The following is a 17,410-nucleotide window of genomic DNA, read 5'->3' as shown; positions in this document are numbered from 1 at the left end:
GAGAAAGAGGGAAGAGAGACAGAGAGAGGGAGCGAGAGGGGAGAGAGAGGGAGAGAGCGAGCGAGCGAGAGAGAGAGAGAGGATGCGAAAATGAGATCGCGCGCAATGACAAATCTTCTCTAAAGAGAAGAACTGAAAAGGAGGTTCTATGAGCATGTCAGTTTGAGGATCGCTCTCTATAGCTTTCTGCCTCCTAGAGAAATGGAACCGTAATTCGAAAGTGGCTTAACGCAAGACTAGGTAAGCGTGCGGCGCAGATCTACTTTTGCCTGGAGGGTAGATGCCCCTGATTTGAAGCCTTTCACAGTCTTTCCCCAAAGATTCCCAGGCTACTCTCCTTCCTCTTCAGTCTTCGGAAAACTAAAACTCGCAAAGCGGTGGCGTTCTGTGGATTGGCTAGTACTAAAATATCCATTGGGTGGCAGTAACACTATCCTCTTTATGACTTGCAGCAAACCAGAGAATGCATTCAATCAAATGAACCGATCTTGTAGAAACACTGGAATCATTTATGCATTGCAGTTTCTCTTTCTTGTTTTCGCTCCTTCTTCCCTGGGATATTTCGAGTGGATTGTGGCTATTAATCAAGGTCTCCTGCTATTCGTGATTTGCTTGTCATTTTCGCTCAGGATTAGCATCATTCAAGGCAAACGCAAAGCTGCCTTTTTTCCCTCACTCTTTTTTGAAAAATCATTTTTTGGGGGCTGCCGAAGAGAGCTAGGACCCAGGAGACACCTTCCCAAACAGCAGGGGTTGTGTGCTTTCACATAGCAGTACTGTACAAGGAAAACCCCGTCGGATCTGTTATTGCGGGATACTTGTGAAATATACATAGGATTCTTTCTTATGGCTGCATCCCGCATCTGGAAATTTTACTTCGGGACCAAAAAGATCTGAAAGGCTACACGTATAAAGAAGATTGCAAGGAAGACTCAGAATCTTGTCATAGAGCTAACAGACTTCCTCACTTATCGGCCTTTTTCCTTCCTTCTTTTTATTAAATTTTTTTCTTCCCTCCTTTTTTTGCTCTCTCCTCTCTCAGGCTCTCTTTTTCGATTTGCCTCTTCTTCTTTTTTTCCCCTAGTCTTCTTCTTTATTTCTCCCCTGCTCTGCACCTGGATTGTATCTTCACCAAACAATCGGGCACTTTGAGAACTAACTGGAGGCAGTCTTGTAGGGGGAGAGCTGTATGGAATTATCTGCTTTTATGGTGAACTTGGCATTTGTGAATGGGTATCTTGTTCATGATACTAATTGCTAGCAAAACCAAGAAAAAGAACATAGGAGTAAAACGTGGATTTTTCTGAATACGCATTGTGATGACCATCAATTACCTTACCGAGTGATATCCAGAGAAGAAAATTTTGGAAGACTGTTGTGGGTAAGGTCATTTTCTATATATGCAAACCCGTCAGTGGCATGAGCAAACTTGGGCGTTTGTAATGGGAATGGGTGACTTGGATCACTGCTGCATCGCATTGATGGCTGTGATGTGGCCGTTATTGGCACTGAATGGAATAACTGCAGTTGGGTGTGTTGGTGTGTGTGCTCTGCATGTGTGTGTATGTGGGTCTGTATTCTGAGTGTAGTTGAAAATAAATCAAGGCATTGTTTAACCCCCCCCCATTTTTTTTAAATATGGAAGAGTGTCTTGAATTAATTCTGGGTAGACACTCTTTTGTTTGGATGCAATATTTGTGGCTCTTGTGTTCTGGAAGGGGTAGTAGCAGTAAAAGGAACACTTGCCGAAGAACCCTGTTTTAAATGAAACGAGCTACTCTTTATGCATTAAAAGAAATATGTTTTCAACTCAGTGCAGCATTCTGCTGCATTTCACAGCCGCAATGGGACCAGGGACATCCCACTTGTCAAGTTCTTAAACTTTAAGGTGTTAATCATTGTTAATTGTTCTCTAGGTTGTGGTTATTGTAGATCATTAAGTGCCCTGGGCTACTTTTTTATCCACTGGATTGGCGTTTAGAGTGAAGGGGGTGGGGGGGGAGAGAAAAAAGCTGAAAATGAAAATAGAGAATTGTACAGTACTGGTTTAAGTATCACCATAATGTTTTCTTCCTCAATTGCCCAATAATATATTTATTTCCCCTAAATCCTAAATAGCCGAAGCTGTGACCCACGTGCAGAGGAGTGGAAGGTCTGGAAGCAGAGACCATCCTTTTATTGCAATGCCGCCAGCTTTGGAAATGCAGGCAATTACACACTTGCCTTACCCCTAAGTTAAAGATGTGTTCCATCTGCTGCATCTATTTCACCCTTTCCGTAAAAAGTTAGAGACAAGAGCAAGAAGGATGCTTAAGAATATTTTGCCTGGGAAATGGGATTAAAAAAAAAATCAATGTTGATGACGCGGTTCAGTGCACTGTACTGCAATGCTAAAGTCCCATAATCAGTAGCTCTGATGAGAGAATGGAGCATTTACATGTGTTATAAATCTTACCTGGTAGATTGATCTGAAGGATGGGGAGAAGAGATGTGGATATGTAGGAAGATGGATGGAAGTCGTGCATAATCGGTGATTATGTAACTTCATTACATCAGCGAGCCTCAGTCAACGATAGTGAGATGAAATGATTGTATAGAGGGAGACTCCATCACCCTGTTAACTTTTGAAGGCTCTCACAGCTAACCAAGGAGGAGGAGGGTAGATAAAGATTAGCTCCCAGGGTCCTGTATGCCCTGCTCTCTGGAGCGAATTCAGCTTGAGTTTTCTCATAGCGAGTTTCCGAGGGACAGCAGATCAGAGAAGCTTGAGGGTTGGACGGGAACAATTTTAGCCACACCCGCGGGGAGTCAAAAGGAGTCCGCAATGTTTCACAAGTGCCCCATTGAGTAAACGGGCTGCTGGTTCGAGCCAAGGTCACAGTTCTGTACCCTGATTGAAATACGTGACCCCAACTGGGCAGAAAGTTAAATCCATTGAAAGGAAGACTGAAGGGAATGACTATTCAAGGGTCCTCGCTTGCATTTTTCCTGGTAGAGCGTTATGCAGATTTCCGCCTGGTGGTTCCCTCGTTAAAGTGATTGCTTCCACAGTGTGTCAGGGACCGGAGCTTTGGTACCTTAATCTTTGCCTTGAAAACATCTTTCTGGCCCATTTTAACCCTCTGGGGAAAGAGAAGTAAAAACCTTCAAAGGCAATGATATCCTGTTCAGCTGAAAAATAAATGGCAATGGATTCATTATTAATACCAATCCCAGTAATAAGGAGCACTAATACCAATCCCAGAAATAAAGAGCAATCCATTTCAAGTTTTTACTTACTGAATGGCTTAAAGGACATGTTGCAGCCGCCTGTGACTTTTACCGGGAGATGAAATAAATACACTAGACTCACTGTACAAAGGAGGGAATCCTGCAGAATAAAATACGATTCCCCTGATGTTTGGTTTGGAGTTCCTTTTTAAAAAGAAGATGCACATCACCTCCTTTTGGCCTCCAACTATTTTCAGACAGATTTCCCTTCCATATATCCCTTCACTGAAACTCTGTGGAAATCCCTGTTGAATAGCCTTGTCTAGCTGTGCTGTGCTATTTCCTATTCTACTTCACATTTCTTTTACAAAGAAGGCTAAATGGCTTTTCTGACACAGTCATGAGATGCTTCTTCTGTGTTTATTTCCCGTGGAGTCAGACATAGGCTTTCAAACATGCACTAAGTAACTTTGAAAAGATCCCCCCCCCCCCCCCACACACACACCTCAGTGAGAATGATGGCTTGGTGGAATGAAATGTTGAGCCCCAATATTTTAGAGGACTTTCTTATTTCTGAAGGATATGCCTAAACATTGATGTATGGTGCCAGTGGATTTGGAGGCTCACTGTTCGTACTGTGTAGAAAATAGAATGTGAAGTTAACTCCTGATTCCTTCCTTCAGGGGTCAGGGTAACTCTACGGCTGCTTCTAGATGTTGTCTCCAACTCTCTGCAGAAATAGACTCTGCCAGGGTTTTTTTTTTTTTCGGTGCTCCTTATTTTAATATTTCATAAATGACTTCCTCAGTTGTTTTCTAGCATAAGCCACATGCATGTTACCAAACAGGGCACCTTTATAGAGGATTTACAAGCTGAGAAGAATATGGGAAAAGTCTTTTATTAAAAAGGAAAAAAAAGGCTCGGACAGTAAAGCATCCATACACATGTGATTGCTCTCCTTTTACTTGAAAACTGTCTCTGTTCACATTCGTGCTGACAGCTTCGATCATTTTAATGGCATTTTATAACCTGTTACTTTCTCTTGGAAGAGGATTATGTAACAACGACAGGTTATGACATTTCCCCCTAAGTATCCTACAAATCAATAATTAAAAGCTCTGCTTAGTGAGAAAAAATTTAAATATGAAGGCAATGCCTGCTTTTAAACATACTACTTATTTCTTTGTATTCTTGCCATTTTCTGCCCAAATTATGCCATCACATTACAAAATGTTAAGGCAAATCGAAGAAAAAACATTTATATGCTTGGAAAGTACTCATTTTATTTTGTGACCAGTTGCTTTGGCCAAGTCAGGAGATGTAGGTGATAAGCAAACATGGTATTCCTACAGCTAGAAAACTGTTTTAAGAATTCTAAATTTTGTTAGCTTTGCTATGTGTGTGAACAAATAATTTCATTGTTGAAATGATTACTAGCTAAAATGCTTTTCAGAACAACTGAACTTTTAGGATTAATTTAACACTGCTATTTCAAAGGCGTTTAGTCTGTTACACACTTTTGTTTGTGGCATACTTTGTCTTACAACAGATATGATGTGTGGTGTTTGACAAATCTTGTGTTTTTATAAAGCAATTTGTGGCAACCAAAGCACCCAAGTGTTGATTAGTCAGATTTAAAAGTAGCAAGTTTTCTGGTAATGCTCAAGTTATGCAGCATAATTAGAATGGCACCATTTGTGCAGCTCTAGATAAGGCTCCGTCAGCATTTTTATTATTAAATTCCAATCCTATTTCCATTAGTTGTATCAGGAATCTCAAAGATGAAGCCGCTCAAATCTCTGAGACATCCCAGGCACTGTAGAATTCTGGGCTGAGTCAGAGGGCCTGAGTTCCACTTCAGGCTTGTCCTTATTGGCTTTTTGACTCTTGACCCTATATTTTGCTCCTCACAATTCAAATGATTATGAAAATAAATACATTACTGCCCCATAGGGAAACAGAAAGGATGATTTGTGTTCGAGTGCTTATCATTAAGGTATTCCTCAGAAAAATATGGAAGAGTTAATGTTGGTTTTTAGAGTTCCCCCAAATCTGAATTTAACAGATTTGCCTTTTTGTCTGCATGCCTTTTATTGTAAAGCTCTATATAGTCAATTTCTGGAACTAATTCTCATTAACTGGTAAATAATATTGTTTAGTGAATAATACCATCAAAAGAAAATCTTTGTTTGCTAACTTTTGCTCTTTTTTTCCAGCAGTAGTCATATGGGGATATAGGTCTCAAGTACTTTTAAAAATAGTTGCTGTTGAATGGTGTTCATGAAACGGTTACTAGGGCACTCTCCGTGTGTGTGTGTGTGTTTGTGAGTGTGTGTGTGTGTGTGTGTGTGTGTGTGTGTGTGTGTGTAAGAGCAGGGCAAGTAGGGGTTAAGCCGATTTTTAAAATGTTCCTGAGTAGTTAGCTTTTTCTCTCTTTGGTAGAGAGTATGCAAATGTTCACAAACTTGATACTAACACTAAAATTGATCAATGAGGTATTCTCATCTATCATTTTATCAACAAAAGCACAATTAGTGTGAATGCTCAGGGTGATGGAGGATGGAGGACGTAAGGATACAAAGATAATCGTTTGATTTGAAATTTGCTAGTTGCAATAATTACTAATGTTCTTTAGGGGGAAGCAATCCCCCATGTGTGTCACTACTAACTCTGCATTTCTTTAATGTTCTTATATTTGAACCTTAATTATAATTTTATACGCATATGTATGATAAGGGCAAAGTGAGCAACCGGACCTTTTTGTAGGTTTTTAAGTAATTGGGTAACCATGTGCAAAAACAAGTTTTGTTTATTGTGGTTCAGCTAGAATCAGAAAGTGAAAAATTAACCCTCTTCATGAAAGTAAATATACATCTGAACTTAAAGAACTTTTCCACTTATAGAACAGCCTCCACTTTCCACCTTTGAAGCGATTTGTTTTTTAATATCAAGGCTCCCCAATATCTCTTTGTTTCTGATGAATTTGATCATGTATCCAACTTCAGCGATGCCTGCATATACAAGGATTTTCTTGCTTATATTTAAAGAAATGTATATTTCTCTTGCTTCACAAAATGCTTTAGATTTGTACAAGCAGATTTATGACGGAATATTATGGGAATGTAGACAGGCTTGTTTGTTTGACAAATTCTGCTAATCACCTTACAGATATGCTTTTAATTTTCACCCAGAGAATGCCACCCTGGAGTATCTTCCACGGTGATAACATTCTATTACAGGCCAATCACATGGCACAGTGGACTTCCCCTTGGTGATTACCCTGACCATTGGCTTACAAGGAAAGAGCCTCCATTGACATGATTTTTTTTGGCTCCTGGTTTAGAAACAATATTCAGGTTCCACAGCTCTAAAACTCTTCAGGCTTTTCGCTTTAAAGCAAGGATGACTTACTGGCCTGGTGTGGCTTTCCTATCACACAATCTGAAATTGCTGAGCAGTGAACTGTGGAGAAAGCAGAGGGAGAAAGCAAAGCACTTTAATATTTTTCTTCTGAAAATTTGCCTCTTCCTGTTCTCCTATTACATTAAAAGTAGTATTTTTCATGACAAGCTATTCAGGGGGTGTGTTACAATTCATACACAGGAAATACAATGAATGACCTTAGGGGAGCTATTTTGGTCATATAAGGGCTCTATGTTTAAGAACATGCATTTTAGAATAAAATTAGATTGTATGTTGTGTTCATTCCTTAGCTAGGAAGTAGTATGTGGAGTTTGGATTCCTCAAAAAGTGAAATGGACTGAATTGTGATCATATAATTATAGATGCATTCTTTTAACATGTTTATAAATTATGTAGCTTATACTTTGTGTGACTATAATTATAATAAATCACTGTATACTCATAAAATTATTCATAGTGGTTTATTTTCTTATGGACTGAATGACATGAGCTAATTGATAGGCTCTTACCCTATAAATGTTTATGTGTAATACAACTATGGCTTTGTATCACAATCTTTATCACTTTCTGGTACAAAGTTCTCTTATTTAATAAAAATAATTGGAAAACCACTTAATCATAATTTTATATTTACTATCAGTTGTTTGAGAGAATGCATAATAATAAAAATAAGTTACTGTGAATATAATAGTTCTTTGGAAATGAATTTAATCCTATATAGTCATAATAAATCAACTTAGTAGCTTTGAAAAACATTATATAGAAATTTAGGGGTGTACTATATATTATTTTGAGCCCTCTTAGGGTAAATGCTGCAGCTCTGACAAACAAAACACCAAAATGTATGCAGCCAAAATACTTGCATTGCAGATGTACCTGAAATATGTCAATCATTACTATAAAATGAAAGTAAGGGCATGGTATGTGGATACTATAAAATGAAAGTAAGGTCGTGGTATGTGGATCAAAGGCGATGGATATTGGGATTCATATACTTGAAGTATCTAGTTTCCTAAAGAGTATACATATAAACTTCAACACAGGAAAATTAACTTCCAGATTTTAGCATTCAATTAAAATATATGCAATGACTTTACATTGTCTCATATTATAAAATAATTGCCATTTGAAAGCTCAAATAGAGCACGAATTTTATTTAGTCAGAATGAAAAGAATTTACTATGACTGTTGTGATCTAAGGATTAGGGATGTGGCTGGTGCTAGTTGTTCAAGCACACGCCTTTTCATGTGGGAGGCTCTGGGTTCAAACCCTATATCACATGTCAGCCTTCCATGCTTCAACACTACAGAAAGTTGTCCTACCTCCTGAAAATTGTAGCCAGAGCTTTGTTGGTGGCCTCATAAAATGTTATGAAATTATACACAGTGTGGGAGTAAAGGACGCCCCATTCCATCATTTTTGTCAACAAGGAAATTTTGAATGGGAGAACTGAAGTCAAATTTCTTAGTGGAGATACAGGTAGAAGGAAGTGTAGAGACAGAGATCTAGATTCCATAAAGGTATTTAACATATGAGTGACCATTAACATGCTAAAGAGAAAAGTATGGAAAATAAGCTTCTCTCTTTCATGTTAGAATGACATTTGGAGGAAAATATGTCATTAATTCTCCCCCACTCCCCCGACTCAGACTTTCCTGACAAGTGACTTCCAACGACTTCACTAGACTTGATTTTAGATGATATCGTTGAGAGGGGGTTATGGGGGATATATTTTTAATCCATTTACATCTTGCAGTGCCTTTTCATATTACTGGGTAAGCAGCTGCCTTACAATACCTTTTTTGAAGAAATGATACTTGCTATGAACACTTTGATGTTCCCAGCTTCTCTGCCAACTTTATTTCAGAAGAAACACAGCCAGGGGAGCTAAACACAGCAGCAAAGAAAGGAAAGCTGAGAGACTTAGAATGGTATCAGGCTTTTTGTGTAAACAAAGCTTCATGTGGCCAAGGGAGAAAATTTGAATGTAACAAATGAATTTTGTGGCTCTCGGTGCTTGGCTTTTGAATACCCCTGTTAAAGTCCCTAATTGTTCTCACCATGACAGAACTCCTGAATGGCACTCAAGAGGCTCCTAGCTCCACAGTGTGCAGAGTAAATGCATTAAAGGGGTCTCTAGGGGTTTTGGACTGCTGCTTTCCCTTGTTGGGGTGTTCCTCCAGGGCCCATAATAACAGTCACAGAGCAAGCAGTTCCTGTCAGTGATGTGCTCACTACAGTGAGTAAACGGTTTTGTTTAGCTCCAGGAGGCCAGTTCCCGTTATTTCTAGGGCCCAAATTCTGCATGGCACCTAGTAGGTCATCAGATTACCATCGCTATATGAACAAGTGTTTAAGCATTTGGCATCCTCAGATCAGTTTTCAGGCTCCATTCCCCAACACCCTTGCTGCATTGCCCGTGAGGACAAAAACTACTGCTTTAGGAAAGAAAAATGGAAAACTGAGTCAGAAGGAAAAGAAGAGGAATATTAGTTGGCAACGTATGAAAAGATTGAGGGAGAAAAAATGGCTGAAATTTCCTTCCCGTTTCCTTTATCCCTTGTTCCTTCCCTTCCATCTCAGATATCTGAGTCTTCAGTGTACAAAAAGCTATAAGAGGTCCTGTAAGGGAAGTAGATATGAAGGATGTCATATGTGTAGTCCCCCAAAATAGGCAGTAAGAAGTAGAAGTGCTGAATAAAATCACATTGAAATCCAGAACAGTTCATTATGTGTTTTTTTAGTTGAGTGTCAAGTGTGGTGTAGACTCCGCAGAGGGACAGAGCCCGAACATACGGCGGCATTAGAATGTGTCACCTTATTAACACAGGTGAGGTTTACCTTAAACTTTAAAGTAGTCACATTGGTGTGGGAAAAAATCTAATAATCCCAACAGAGGGGAGATCAGGAATAAAGGTATTGTGAGCAGGAGTAAGTGGATCTTGCTTAAGGAGGTGTCAATAATCTACTTTCCCTAGAGTATGCGGTATATGATGCAAAATATGTAAGATGATGAGGATCAAATTCTCATCATAAGAAAACAAAGAATGAATCTACATGTGGGTTAACGGTAACTAGAGTGATTGTGGTGGTCATTCCACAAGATATACAAATATTGGTTTTTTGGTTTTTGTTTGTTTGTTTGTTTGCTCTTTGGGTCACACCCGGCGATGCTCAGGGGTTACTCCTGGCTTTGCACTCAGAAATTACTCCTAGTGGTGCTCAGGGGACCATCTGAAATGCTTGGAATTGAACCCGGGTCAGCCGCATGCAGGGCAAACGCCCTACCTGCTGTGCTATCGCTCCAGTCCCAAGATATACAAATATTTAATGATTATTTTGTAAAAAAAAAAAAAAGAAGAGAGGCTGGAATTTTGAGTTTCTAGATATGGAAGTTAGAACCCAGTGAAATGGGTTTTCTTGACTATAAGGAACATGGAACATTTTTTAATCTAATCAATTTCATGGTATACAAAGAAGAGCAAATTAAGTGTCTCCAGCCTACCTATGATTCCCAGTTTTGTGAATTTTCCAAAGGATCCCAAGTCTACCTTTATTCCAACTCTCTTCATGTTGAATCCCTGGTCCCAAAAAGCCATCACTGACCATTTTTATTTCCTTTTGTCTTCTCCTAAGAGGAAACTAGTTTTACTGGTCCAGATAACCTGGATTGAAAATGAACTACTTTGGGGGAGAACAACAGAAAGCAACTTTCTGTAATGAGAAGTATCCATTTTTATTATCTTTGTTTATTTTATTAATTGATTGATGTGGGCACCATGCTTGGTTGTCCTTTGGGCTTTCTCCTAGTTCTGACTTCAGGGATGATTCCTATTGGTGACTGGGGGACCATAGATGGTGTTGGAGATTGAACCCAGTCATTTGCATACAAGGCTAACACTCTAACTGCTCTATTTTCCCTTGGTGCTTAGTAGAATTGAAAAAATTGCCACTCACCCTAGCAAAAATTCTTAAATTGATCCTTAAGTTTAATTCTTCAATGAAAATGTTTCAAGTTTCTTTCTTTACTATTAAGGTAATAGCAAAGTGAAATTGACAATTCATTTGGGAGGAAGGGAAAATTGGTAAGGGCGATTGGGAACCAAAATAAAGAAAAGTGTTTTATATAATGTAATGGTAAGGTGGAAATAAAGCCAAAATGAATTTAAGGTAGATCATATGGAAAAGATATTGCTTTCTTATCAAATGTATATTCAATGATTTGATAATAGAATTTATTTCTACCAAGTGTGAAGTCATATAACTCTAATAATTATAACAAGTTTGAATTGTAGCTGGAAGTCAGAACATGAGCCTCCTAAAACAAAAAGAAATACCCTTCCTTTTAACCTTATTTAAATTCTTTCCCTTATCAGTTTTTCCCTTACAGTTTTATTAAAAAGGAAAAAAACAAACCAGTAAGGATTGCTTTTTCTATTCTGAAATTTTTTTTTTGTTCAACACTTTGTATTGAAAGTTCTCGGAAATTTGGAAATGGCCAAAAACTGAAGATAAAATGAAAATGAAAAGATGCAGTTTACTTAGTCACAAACTGTTAGGTGCATGATCATTTTATAAGCTAAATGAGCAAGTAGCACAGTCTAGTAGGTGTTGAAACTCAATCTCTTAGCTCTGAGATTTCAGAGTCAATTGGATGGAGCACAGGAATTTGTACTTTAAAACACTCTGGAGAGGGTCAGAGAGATGCTAATACACAGCAGCTCAGACTCTTGCCTTCAGCGTGACTCACTTTAGTTCAACCCTCGTCACCTTGGGTCTCTTCAGCACCGTTGGCTGTGGCCCTGGAGGTGCCCAGGTGGCCCGGGGAACCCCATATCACTAGATTTGAGCAGCAGGTTACCCACCAGCCTGGAGAGCTGAGACTTCTCTGCTGGGGGCCCCCAGACTTCCTGGGTACTTTGGGAGGCCCCTAATTCAATTAAAGGTAAAAAGCAAAAGAATTTGGAGTCAGTGGGAGTACCAAGGTGTGTCTGTGAGGCCTGGTGTCTGTCAGTATTGCCTCCCACTGCCAACTTCCTTTTCTGGTGAATCTCAAATGATTTTTCCATATTTCCTGAAGTCTCTTACCAGGCTCGAGTGATAGTACAGTGGGTAGAGTGATTGCCTTGCATGCAGCTGACCCAGGTTCGATTCCCAGCATCCCATATGGTTCCCAGGGCACCACCAGAAGTAATTCCTGAGTGCAGAGCCAGGAATAACCCCTGAGCACCACTGAGTATGACCCAAAATGTCAAAAACAAACAAACAAACAAACAAACAAAAAATCAAAGTGCCTTACCAACTTGGCTTCAATTTTAAGTATAAAATACCTATCACAATGACATATACTGAGACTACCTTCAACTAAAATTCTGGGGGTGTCACAATTCAGCTGCTGATTTACAGCTTATGATGGATCTAGGGTATCACTCTCTTCAGATTCTAGTCAATGAGCAGAATCACTCCTTTTTAGATGCTTTTTGTTGACTTGTTTGGAGGTTACCCCTAGCTCTGTGCTCTGCCTTCTAGAGGGGCTCAGGAGACCATGTGTAACTGGGGATCAAGCCATGAGGATCTGTCACTTGCACGGTAAGGGTCTTCTTCTGCCACTTGCAAGGTAAGGGTCTTATTCCCAATAACCTTAATATCTGGCCCCCTGATATGCATTTTAGTGGATGAGCTCTTTCATGTGAATGAATGAAAAATTCCCTGTGGAGGTCTGGTTTATTGCAAGAATTGTGCTTAGCATGGCGCTAACAAGCTTAAAGACATTTACTGTAGATGCTTTCAGGCTAATGTGGAAGACAGATTTGCTTTGATAGGTTCTGTGGAAACAAAAGGTTGAGACCTTTCTGATGCAGAAGCAGACACTGATTGTCGCCCTCAGTCAATGTTATTGGTCCTTCAGGTGTTTGGCTTTCTGTTTCCATCTCAAGTAGTCATGCCTGGGGCTGTGGTCTGCACGGTTGTGGGGGGGGAAAGAAAGGGTGAGGGAGTATAACCTTGAGCAAGGCCTTAGCTTCTGGAAGCTGCTAAGGGTAATTGCCACGCGAGGGGCTTAGGTGGAAGGCATAGCAGCTGTAGCTGTAGGATGGGTATTTAAGCTATGATGAAGGGAATGGGAGACATTTGGAGACTCTTACAGGGACGTTTTATCCCATGTTTCCTGAAGCTTGCTGTAGTAATGCCATACAGATGACTTAGAAAATACCATTCAGATTTCAATATTTGTTAAAGGGGGTAAATACACTAAATATAACTGAATACAAGGTCATGCTCTCTGTAGTTAAAATTCAGAGAGTATGATTTTCCTAAGGACTGTCGTGAATTCCATGTTATAAGTACTCTTGTCAGAAGTCACCAGACGGTCCATAATTAATGAATATCTCCCGTGTGCCCTAGACTTCCATTGGGAGAAAGGGAAGAGCTGAAAATCTAGTACTGAAGTGTGTGCAGAGAACTGAAAAAGGACACAGGACCTTCAGTGCTTTTACTGCTTGATTCCCAGGTTAAAGAAAGAAATTTATGGGGGTTAAGAGAAGGGTCAGGAAATGGAGCAGAGTAGTGCTGGGCCAAGTCTTCTGCCAGCCGATAAAAAGGCAGCTGCTTGGGCTGTATGGGAAAAGGCGATTGAGGGATCTTGAACAGACAGCAAGGAAGGACGAACTGAGTGGCAGCGGAGTGTCTGGAAAGTAACCTTCGCGGTGCAGAACAAACATACAGAAACCAGTGTTTTTAAAAGTTACCGTCAGCTGATGAAGCAGGTCTGGGGAGATAGTAGCACAGGGTGGGTAAGTAATTTTCCTTGCACACTGATAAACCACATTCAATCTCTGGCACCCAGTATGATCTCCTGAGCACCGCCAGTAGTGATCCTTGAGCGCAGAGCAAGGAGTATTCCGAGTACCACTAGGTGTGGCCCCCAAACTGAAAGAAAAGGAAAATAATAAACCAAAATGAAAAAGCAGCATTTTATAAATTGAGTCACCATGAAATACACAGTTACAAAGCTGCTCATGATCGGGTTTCAGTCATGCAATGTTCCAACACCCATCCCTTCACCAGTGTACATTTCCAACCACCAATGTTCCTAATTTCTCTTCTGCCACCCCCACACCCCACCAGCCTGCCTCTATAGCAGGCACTTTTCTTCTCTCTGTCTCTGTCCCCACCCCCTTTCTATGTCTCTGTCTCTGTTTATCTCTTTGTCTGTGTGTGTCTCTCTCTCCCTTTGGGCCTTATGATTTACAATACGGATACTGAGAGTTTTTGATGGTTGCTCCTTTACCTATTTTCAGCATGCAGTTCTCATCCAGAGTGCTCATTTCATCATGAAAAAGCATTTTTGTTTCCTCCCTTTCCACGTTCAATTCCAACCTCCATCTTATCAATATTATTGATGCTTTTACTATTATTGTTGTTTTTTTGCGGTTGTTGTTGTTGTGACAATTGCCAGAATTGCACTCCTGCCTGCCTATGGTGCTCACATATTTTAACTCTGCAGTTACTTGCCTGGGGTTGCATGTGTGGTTGCAATGCTTCACATATGTCCACAGCGCTCAGTGAGGTTTGCATTCCATGCTCACCAGAGGTCCACACTTCCTGTCATAGTATTTGCGCATCTTCTGTAGCTGTGGTGTTTGCCAGGGGCCCTGTCTTTTTCATGACGCAGCACACACAGTATCATGTGTGACTGGAACTATCCATGGTGCTGGAGATCTCAGAGACCAGAGTTGCCAGGATTGCACTTGGCAACTTGAACACATGACCGTATGCTTGCAAGGCACATGCTTAACACAGTGCCAGCTCTTCTTCACGGCCTCGGAGGAAAGACTTTCATTACCATGAGTCAATTTGTGATTTGAACTGGGAGGGAGTAATTTTGAGAATGAGGAATTTGAAATCATAGAAATAATATATTGTAGAGTTCAATCTTCACTGAATGAAAGAGTCATATAGCACTCTTCACCTTTGTATTTTGTGAAAATTTTCATCTCTTTTCTGAATGTGAGAATATAAAAAAAGCATTCTTTATTTTTTTAACCTTTGGGTCACACCCAGTGATGCACAGGGCTTACTCCTGGCTCATGCACTCAGGAATTACTCCTGACAGTGCTCGGGGGACCATATGGGATGCTGGGAATTGAACCCAGGTTGGCCGCGTGCAAGGAAAATAATAAACCAAAATGAAAAAGCAGCATTTTATAAATCGAGTCACCATGAAATACACAGTTACAAAGCTGCTCATGATCGGGTTTCAGTCATGCAATGTTCCAACACCCATCCCTTCACTAGTGTACATTTCCAACCACCAATGTTCCTAATTTCTCTTCTGCCACCCCCACGCCCCACCAGCCTGCCTCTATATCACCCCAGCCCCGCATTCTCCTTTTTGTTGTTTTGGGCAACACCCAATGTTGCTCAGGTCTTTCTCCTGGCTCTGTGCTCAGGGATTGCTTCTGGTGGGCTTGCGGGGCTATGTAGGATGCTGGAGATTGAACCCAGGTCCAGTGTATACAAGGAAAGCACATTACCTGCTGTAGTATCTCTATGGCCCATAAAATCATTCCTACGTATTACTTAGGTGGTAGTAACACCTTCTAGTTTTAGTTTTGAGAAAGATAATCAAATTGAGTACACTGAGATGAATTGTAGTGGCTATGTCTAATTGAAGAATCATTCATTAAATCATAGGACTTTTGAATCAGAAATAACTGTCTTCTTACTATGTATATATTTGTTAAATATATACATATACATATATTCTCTACTACAATTGAAGTTATCATTCATCAACACATGTTCACTCTAATAAATGACCACTTTAACAGTTTTTACCCCTTACTTGGCTAACATTTGACTAGCTGGTCAGCTCGATTCAGTTCAACAAATGTTTCCAAATTAATATACTGTCCTGATGCTAAACGCAAGCTCTAGTATAGAATGAGTAAATCACTCCTTGCTAAAGCAATTATAAATTATTTCGCTGTCACTGTCACTGTCCTCCCATTGTTCATCGATTTGCTCAAGTGGGCCCAGTAACATCTCCATTGTGACAATTGTTACTGTGTTTGTCGTACTGAATACGTCATGGGTAGCTTGCCAGGCTTTGCCATGCAGGCGAGATATTCTCGGAAGCTTGCCGGGCTCTCCAAGAAGGGCAGAGGAATCAAACTCGGGTCAGCCATGTTGGCTGCGTGCAAGGCAAATGCCCTACCCGCTGTGCTCCAGCCCATGTATTTCGCTAAATAATTTAAAAGATCAGTCTTAAAAACAGAAAAAGTAGTTCTCACATCACCTGTTCCCCTCTAAAACATTCCTTCTCTGGTTCTTACGTGTCTTCTGTAATTAAAAAAATGGTATTGGAGGAAGGTGGGCCATGTCTGTTGTTGCTCAGGGTTCACTCTGGCTCTATGCTCAGTGGTTAGTCCTGACTGTGTCAGGGATCAGACCAGCGCTGGTGACATGGGAAAAAAACACATTAACCCCTCTACTATCACTCTATCTTTAGTTTATGGTATTTTTAAAAGATCAAGAATTCAATGAAAATGACGTTCCTTTTCCATGTCAGTTACTCCTGATGTGCTCTTGGACGTGTGTGCAGTTTTTTGCAAACGCATCTTGGTAAGCTTATTAAGGTGATTGCAACATCTACATGTATTCACTATATATCTTTCCATACAATAAAACCTCAAGTCTCCAGGCTTATAAACTGTTCTATTTTGGCTGTCTGCATCGTGCTATTTGTGCACAGCACTGTTTTCTTTTATCTCATAGACTTGAGTCAATTGATTTTAGCTTCGCCAAACAGAATGTCACATTCCTTAAAGTAGGTAAGTCATGTTATTTTAAATTCCCTACTCAGGAGCTATGTAGGTGGTATGGGAGATCAGTGACGCCTATTGGAACAGGCTGTGCATCAGAGGTTATTTAAACCTCATCTATATTTGTAAGTATAAAAAGAAAAAGAATTACTATTTCCTGTTTTCAGGGTTAAAATTAGCTTTAATTGCTTGAGATTGTAATCAAAGGTGAGGGTTGTTGCTCTAAGTATCATCTTTGGATTCTCCCAATTTCATGAACTCGAAGATTCAAATCTTATGAGATGTAAACTTATCCTTTATTACTTTGGAAACTCCTGCTAGCCTGATCTTATTAGTTTTATTGTTAGTTTTAATGTTATTACAGTTCTGATTATAAAAGTACGAAAAGAGTACATATGATAAAGTCTCATCATGTGAGTTCAGTACAGACATTGGAATCTGACGAGTTTTAAGAAAATTGAGACTGTAGCTTTTATAATTTCACTGGACTCATTAACAGGACCTAGTTGTTCTAATTAAGTCCTCACCACTCTCAGAAAAGAATTATAACACCCAAAGTGGGTATTCATATATACATAGATTTACTTTTTGAGATTCTCAAAAGGTAACTGGAAATTATTTAATGTCAAAGGACTTTTTCTCAGGAAATTTAATTGTAAAACCTGATCAAATTTTATACAGGAACTAATCAAGTATGGGAACTATTAAGTATAGGGCAAGATATGCGATGCGTAGAGTTCTATGGCCCAGAACGTTGACTATTGTTAAAAAAATAAGCTTAACTCAAGAATTACATGATCCTTAACATGCTGTGGGGTCTATGGATTTTGCTTGTCATATGGAGTTTGCCAATGAAAGGAGTCTGCTTTTAGTTTAATCAAGTTGACTTGATGCCCAAGTGCCAAGTGCTAAAACGTTGATTTCAGAATACTAAGTGTTCTCCATTCTTGAG

General features: G+C 39.7%; 1 protein-coding gene across 2 annotated transcripts in view; it reads left to right on the top strand.

The window, feature by feature from the left end:
- The first annotated feature begins 422 nt into the window (after positions 1-422).
- The window catches only part of IL1RAPL1 (interleukin 1 receptor accessory protein like 1), a 1,428,491-nt gene continuing 1,411,503 nt past the window's right edge, over positions 423-17,410 (top strand). For both annotated transcript variants that reach the window (XM_056131181.1, XM_056131180.1), the window contains exon 1: positions 423-1,381. The gene's annotated coding sequence lies outside the window, so the exon portion shown is untranslated. The remainder of the gene's footprint in view (positions 1,382-17,410) is intronic.

Source organism: Sorex fumeus, unplaced genomic scaffold (genome assembly GCF_029834395.1).
Source record: "Sorex fumeus unplaced genomic scaffold, SorFum_2.1 ptg000086l, whole genome shotgun sequence".
NCBI classification, from domain to species: domain Eukaryota; kingdom Metazoa; phylum Chordata; class Mammalia; order Eulipotyphla; family Soricidae; genus Sorex; species Sorex fumeus.
The sequence above is the reverse complement of the archived record's forward strand: the minus strand, read 5'-3'. Positions and strand labels throughout refer to the sequence as shown.